Raw genomic sequence first — 7747 nt, 5'->3', positions numbered from 1 at the left:
CCAGCCACTCTCATGTCCTCCCTCACTACATCCATGCATCTTCTCCTGGGTTTCGTATGCCGAATATCGTGTATCTTAGACGCACACACACAGCCCAATTGTATATAAATAAAGATTTAACTTAGCCTACCTGACAAATGATCTATTCATTTAAAATACTTCACATAGCTGCAGTCAACATTTACTACAGTCTGAGCAGGGTTGCAGAGTACAGTACTAAAGCATTCCAATCAGCTGTTGAATTTAGGCAGCACCGTCTTGCGTCACTAGGAATTGTGTTTATAAAACCTAATACATTCCTTGGGCATCCTCCAAATGACTTCCATGGTAATTTGGGGGCAGCTCGGTTTTCGTTTACCGCTGATTATGGAAAGAGCAGTGGAGGAAAACACAGAACTGAGGTTGACTACACCACTGCCGAACAGATGAGGGATTTGCTCTTACAAGACAGAGCTTTTGGTGTCTACACCTTTTGTCTTTATTGTGATCTCTTCCAGATAATTTCAATCAATTTGGTTTCCTGGAGACTATGTTGCTATTTATCAGGGTGTGGATGGAAGGGGATGTTGCAGCAGACATTGTTGGTCTAAGCTTTGCGGTCAAAACACCTTTTGATGGGGGAAAAAAAAAAATCAGTGTGTGGTTACCGTTTCACAATCACCACAAAACATAGGGCTCTACTATATTAAATAGCATACATGTGAGTAAGACACAGACTAATCTTTTCACTTCTACAATCTGACTGAAACAAAATCTAATAATAAGAGCCATTTCCTCCAGTACCCTTGACTTCCAAGCCAGTCAGACCACTAAAATGCTCTTATCTTCAAAATACACATTCAAAATTGTCAATAAGGCATCAGTCTTAATGGTTTATAAATAGCAGCTAATTTAAATTCAAACATGCAACCATTCCATGAGATGTCCTTTTGCTGTATTAGCTTACCTTGTATGCTACAATAGCACCCTGCATGTTGGTGGCCCTTATATGACCACCGTAGAACACACGAGTAGTTTCAGTTTGAGTCGACCTGCCATAGGAGAGAGAGTGATGATTTTTCACTTTGTTCTCTTTAGCTCGTAGTTATGGATCCAAAGAGAGGCAGCAGTAAGATGCCTGGCAAAGAAAAGAGGAATTAAAGAAGGAACTAATCGCCAAATATGAAAATGCTGTCCGTGTCTCGGATCTTGTTGTGCAGTACAGTATAGTAAAATCAAAGATTTCAACTTTAAAGATCACATATTATACTCTTTTTTCACCAGGTATCGCAGTTCCCAGACAATATGAAAAATCTGTAAAGGTTTTTGTCAAAATAGCAAACAGATGCTGCAGGACAGCGTCCCTCTTTTCTGCCTCAAACAGCTCTGTCAGAAAACCCTCTGAAAATGAAACTGAAACTAAGTTCATTGCGCGCAATGAATGTGCATGCACATGCACGCACATCTTGTGCACGTTCGCCCTCAGTGATGTCACATCAGATTTCTGCCAGACGCATTTCAGTTGGTGATTACAGAACTACGCAAACTATGCAGGATTCATTTGATGGTTTATTTTGCTGTTTTTGGGTTGATAATGACACAAAACCACCATAATAGTCGCGTAGAAACATGGGAGACGTGAGTTTTTCATAATATGACTGAGCTAAAGAGAAAGAGAAGGGGAAAAAACCCAGCAGTTACCCACTCATTTTATGGAGGGGGAATCCCTTTCAAGGGAATAACCCTTCTCCCTTCCTCCTCTCTCCCGACACCCCAGCCAAAATTATATGTCAATACAGAATTTGATTAAATTTACTTTTATTATGCTTTAGGTTTTTCGTACTATTTACACTTTTATGTGTTACCTGTTTAGATACGCGCCGTTACATGTATATCTAAAAAGTGGGGATTAACTAAGGTTTGAAGCGTTCACATTAAAAAATGAGTAAAATATAGTTGGTAAAGAGTTGTATTCTGATTGATTATTCAGATAATGATGGCAGCTCTGCTCCCTTCAGCATGAAGACGCAGACAGGCAGTGGTGTGAGAATGTGTGGAGGAGTCAGAAGATATATACTACAGTGATATTACACTACTGTAGGACGGTCTGATGCCTTTCCAATAGCGAACTCTAATTTTCAGAAGAGGAAGGTTAAGTCGCTGTGTGGGCAGCTGGCATTTTATTCTGCACTTCACATAATACAGGCCACGATGGGTCGACAGCTCACTCCCTGCTCGTGGCATAGCTTGCTTTTAATGTGGATTAAGAGATCTAAACACAAAGACAACTAAATAGTTCATGAAAACACTGAGCAGTGACTGGATTATTGTGTTGTGTGTATAGTATTACTTTATCTGCCCATGTGCTTCAACCGAAAATTCCTGTCAATGAATCAATAATTGAAAACTTTGTTTCAATTAAAGACGAGCAGTGAAAAAAAACCAATACATTTTTTAAACATCATCGAATGCCTTTTTTACCCGACAAATAGTCCAAAACAAAATATAACCTACAGTTATAAATATATATCATGAAGAAAAACTAACAAAACTATGTGATGGAGGAATGGCATCTGTTTGTTTTAGTCAAGATTATGCTAAAATATACTTTCCTCAACTATATTTAAGTTCCCTATGAGGAGCCAACCTTAAATTTAGAAAATTACCAGTTTATTCCCATAAATTCCCATTTATTCCCTTAAATTCCTGTTTATTCCAATGGAATTTTGCAACCCTATTAACAATTTTCACCCACCTTGATAAATCATATGATCTAGTATAAAGTTTATGCAAGGCTTCGGAGTCTACACAAGGAAGACACAGACAACTTACTGTATCGTATTGTTTTCTTAAATCTTGTAACTGCATCTTGAAACTATTAACTTGTGTCTTAACAGATTACATTTTTCACTAAAAACGATTTGGTGTTTTACAACAAGATATGTTGTCTTTGTTTAAACTGTAAAGAAAAAAGCCCAACAACTTCAACTAGCAAATTTGGAAGAATCCATAAAATGCTTCATTACATTTGCCAACAGTGGTGACGATGATGATGCAGTGTTTTTTTCACACTATGTCTTACCGGTGCAAAAACATAGGGTTAATTCAAGTGCCATGATTTGCATAATGAGCACAATGATTTGACTACGGAGGGAAGATGCCAAAGCAGGCTAATGAATATTTGATTTGAGAGAGAAGACTTTCTCTCACACGAGATGCTCCTGACACAACCTTCTTCTAAACCCCTTAAATTTCTGTGCTTTGCTATCTGGTATAACTGTCAGCATCTCACCTTTATCCTCCACCTTCCCTTTCTTCACTTAAAATTCCTGAGTTCACCCCACCCCCACCACACAGACTGCACTCATTACAGCGGATTTGCATGTCTGCTCCACAGCAGTAGAGAGGAGATGAAACAGAAAGCAGAACTCCCAGCGGTTGCCTCTGCAAAGCTTCATTCATCTGGCAGGAAGAGCTCCACCTTGGGCCACAGACAGGCAGCGAATTCACATACAAGACTAACAATTACCTTTATATACCTATAATGGATAATATACTAATAACATGATAAAATACACTCCAAATGTAAAAAAAAAACATTTAAATTCATTTTGTAAATTCTAATATTTCCTGAATACAGCTAAATGTATCATGACCGTAATCATCCACAACCAAAACAGAATGAAGATGAGCCGAAAGAAAGACAAAGCTCGTCAATCCTCACCGTGACCTTGTCAGGGGCTCTATTTTGTAGTAACTTCAGCAGCATGAATAATGTGACATCACAGACATGCAGTGTCCAAAGTTATTCATTTCCTAAAAGACTATAAATATTTTAAATGATTACCTTTCTTTTTAAGCCAGGTAACAGCACCAAGCCACCTAAAGGCTCATGTACCGGTATACTGTACTCCCTATGAAGGACGGATGGAGAAGGACAAACGTTCTGTACATCTTCAGCTTTTATTCCATACACAAAATTTGGACATCTTTTCAGATGTGGATAAGATGAAAAATATGAAACATACATAGAGGGATTATCAAAATGAAAAAAACATGATTTCACTAAATATGTTAATGTGAAAATCTACTGTTGCATTCCTAGTAAAAGCAGAGAAACAGTGCTGAAAACAAAATCCAGACGATAGAAGGCAGAAACACCAGAATACGCCATTTCACCTCAGCTTTTCAAAAGTTCTGCATTGCTTCCTCGTCCTCAAAAGTTGGTAGGTAAGACAACATGCTCTGTCGCAACTACAAAATTAACCATGAGTATGAATGACGTGTAAGCTTCTTTGTCAGCAATGAGTCATTGTCATGTACTTCACTAAAAAAAGCGCAAGACCGCAAAAGAGGGAAATGTGCATTTTTCATTTAGCTTTCCTCAGATTGGGTGCGTTTACCCGGGGTGACTCCCGTGGTGAAAGTGGTGCAGCATTCACCATTAGTCACAGGCACAGAACTTTACCATACAAGCTTAACATTGGCCGGCCGATCAATCGGTGCATCCCTAACTGTTGCCTCTCAAACAGAAGTCAAAACATGTGAAAACGAACTGGAGAACAAACAACAAAATACATAGGTTTCAAAAAGGCAGTCACTCGAGACGAGGTAATGGTGATCATCAGGCTAAAACCAAAACAGTACTTTGCCTTACTTCATTCACTTGTCGGAGCATCATTTTGACCTTTTCTAAATTTCAAATTAAGTCAAATAATGCCAAGACAAAGGCGGCAAACTAACACAAAACTGGCACATTAAATCAACCAAGACAGCACATTCAACTGCACAGATTGATTATGCTTCAATGGGAGACAATAAAAACCAAAAAATGGCAGTTATCAACTAAAGCAGTGATTCTATCTTGTGAAAAGCTGCATATTTTCCCCTCATCAAACACAGCTTTAATCCATCCAGCACCACAAGTGGTCTTGTGACCTTTGATCCCAGTCTTGTTTCCTTTGCGGACAAAGGAAAGTTGCCAATCAGGCATATGGGAGACAATTTCTACACCAAATGTTTTATCTCCATCACAATCCAAACAATAATCAAGGCCAACTGTTCAAACTTTACCTCGACAATGCAGCCAAAACTCCATCATTACCAAAACAATTAGCGTAAGAGCCAATGAGGCCTTAGAGTTGACTTCTAATGAGATCTCAACGCTAAACTGTTTATTATGTATCTTTGTTGCTTAAGATAATAAAGGAAATCCTTGGAGGTAGTTGCCGTGCTGACACAGCCTTTGGGTCCTTAAATCCAGAAACGAGCACATTAAGTGCATTTTAATTTACTTACATTTACCCACTGTATCGTCTTTATTCACTTTATTGCGAATAAAAAAATAATCTTTTGGCACTCCTTGAAGTCCTGCAAAGTAGGTCATTCAGTCTCCAGTGAGTCATAGATTTTGGCAGGGGACCAAGCAGAGCAGGTATGGGAGGGTGAGCTAAAGCTGACAGGGCGCTAAAAGAACTCAGATTCTATTTCATCAGCATTATTAAGATATTCACATTTACTTACAACCCCGTTGTTTATGTATAAAGTGATACTAAGCAAAATTGGATGAAGAGGTTTGGGGAATTAAAACCAGAAAGAGGGCGTTAACACTTAACTGTGTCATAAATTTACACACTGTATTGTAGTCAGGCCTCCTGAGGCACATTTCAGCCTCATAACTGCATGCAAACTAGCGTACACTTTTTCAGTCCACCATATACATTTCGTACAGTAAGGCAGACAGATTTCTCGAATTGCAGGTGCAATCTTGTTCCTCTCCCAGAAATTCTTCTTCGGGCCACAGCACCTTGGCAGAGAGAATGCCCGCGGCGTCAAAGCTGGGCCTCAGATTCTGAGACAGTTGAAGTTGTTGACTCTCGGCAAAGCCATCAGCCACATTTTGAACTGCTGCTGATAACGACACCTCCCGGCCCGGCCCTGTGACCAACATGCCGATGCGTTCTTAATTACACTGAGGTGCTGGCACAGACCATGTTAGCCATTGGGCCCCTCCTCCAGCTAGCCTCAGCGCCCTCTCATTCATCCACCCTGAGGGAGAGGCATGCAGGCCAGAGGAAGTATGACTCAGCTGAGTAGCAAGATGCATTCTTCTGTGTTCGACAGACGTGCTGTTTGCTAAGTGAAGAGCACAGGAGAGTATGGCGAAGCAAGGGATCAAGAAAAATTAGTGAAGAAACAAAAAGCATTAAGATAAGACTACATGTAAAAGTAAGGACGACAGAGCGGGAATAATGCGGCAGTCATCAGTTGAGTGGGTTCCCTGGTCCACACAGACAAGGAGAATATTTGGCTTCTGTTTGGGGTTTTCTGAATCACAGATGAAGACTCCAGGAACTACATCTAAGGCTAATATATCAGGTTTCATGCAGAATAAAATAGTTTCGGAGAGAGCGATTGTACCATGTCAGCCTGGTAAGTGTGCCGATGAGCGATGAGGCATAATTGTTATTTTATTTTTAATCCTCAGGTCTAACAGATCAATCACAGCTCGTTCCAAACCAAGACAGTTCTGCATGAGTTGGCAAGAACCCCAAGAGATCATGAGCTCCAACCAACACGTCACGCACGTCTCCAACTTCTACGGGAAACTATTTCTGGTTAGCCAACATTAACATCATCTGAAATCTAAAAACAAATAAAGGAAGCTCCGTACACTCTTTGGGTCTGAACACAAAACTGATGCCATGGGGCGGGTCTTGTGATTTTACAACAAATGATCTTCTACCAGTCAGAAGAGAGTAAATCTGAGTGACGTTCACATCCTCAAGATCCCGACTTTCCTCTATTTATCCATGGAATCAACTTTAACTCTGTGTCAAACCAAAAAATGCTTCATTTGTTAATCTTGTAATGAGCAAATAAAAGTGTGCCAATTGTTTTCTTCACTTAAATTACAGCACAATCAATAAGTAATCACAATAGCCTCAACTGTTTAAAATTCAAATTGGCAATAACAGATATTTAATTTCATATAATTATCCTCGCAGAATATTAAAAGAAAATTATTTGATTTAAAATGCTTATATTTGGTTTCTCTTGTCTTACTGGGATACTGTCTTTGTGTTGTAGTAAGTATTTCTCCATTTATGCATCACAATCCTTGGAGGGAAATAGATAGAGGGAGACAGAGAGGGTGACGCCGTCAGTCAGAATGCAGAAGATGGAAAAGGAGCATGTTGAGTTGGAGAGTGCAGAGGTAATTCTTCCTCTTCCTCTCCTCTCACGGCCTGCCATGGTAGAACATGACCAGTCGAAACACAGTGGATCTGGATCTACGATTAGGGACAGGAGGCAGGGGGACCGCTTGCTTCTGCTGATGACATCGGGTCTGGGCCTTTCCATTTCCCGTGACAGGAACTATATTTTAAGTTTGTCACGTTTCGCAACTTTTCTCATTCACATGCACGACATATTGGGAGGATTAGGCTTCAGAGCGCCGTCTCACATCTGCATGAAATGTACTGTACAAAAACATTCCACTTGTGCTGACAAAATGATCCCCAGAAAATACTTGAAAAATTATGTCTGCTCTCTGCTGATCCACTTTGCGTATTAACAGTATCAGTAATTCTGTTCAGAGACAACGCGCAGCAAAGGAGACGTTGCACTTAACAGATTTTTGGATGCTTCTGCAAACAAAACCCTGACAAACTCCAAAAATTATTTCATGCTGCATTTCTGCACAATGGAACATACACCGTACACTCGACCATAAACCACTAACAATATGAACAACATATTGCAGTTT

Source organism: Brachionichthys hirsutus, chromosome 8 (genome assembly GCF_040956055.1).
Source record: "Brachionichthys hirsutus isolate HB-005 chromosome 8, CSIRO-AGI_Bhir_v1, whole genome shotgun sequence".
Taxonomy (NCBI): domain Eukaryota; kingdom Metazoa; phylum Chordata; class Actinopteri; order Lophiiformes; family Brachionichthyidae; genus Brachionichthys; species Brachionichthys hirsutus.
Note: the sequence above shows the minus strand (reverse complement) of the source record.